Source organism: Terrapene carolina, unplaced genomic scaffold, assembly GCF_002925995.2.
Source record: "Terrapene carolina triunguis isolate 2854851 unplaced genomic scaffold, T_m_triunguis-2.0 Scaffold17901, whole genome shotgun sequence".
NCBI classification, from domain to species: Eukaryota; Metazoa; Chordata; order Testudines; family Emydidae; genus Terrapene; species Terrapene triunguis.
Window position 1 is genome coordinate 325 of NW_020682252.1, and position 378 is coordinate 702.

Below are 378 nucleotides of genomic sequence, written 5' to 3' on the forward strand. Positions count from 1 at the left end.
GAGGAGGAGGGCGAGGAAGAAGTGAGCGGGAGGAGGAAGGAAGCGAGTGATGGGAGGAGGGTGAGGAAGAAGTGAGCGGCAGAAGGTAGGAAGCGAGCGATGGGAGGAGGAGGGTGAGGAAGAAGCGATGAGAGGAGGAAGGAAGCGAGCAATGGGAGGAGAGGGATGAGGAAGAAGCGAGTGGGAGGATGAATAAAGCAAGCGATGGAAGAGAAGGGTGAGGAAGAAGTGAGCAGGAGAAGGAAGGAAGCGAGCGATAGGAGGGTGAGGAAGAAGCGAGCGGGAGAAGGAAGGAAGCGAGCAATGGGAGGAGGAGGGCGAGGAAGAAGCGAGCGGGAGGAGGAAACGAGCGATGGGAGGAAAAGGGTGAGGAAGAAG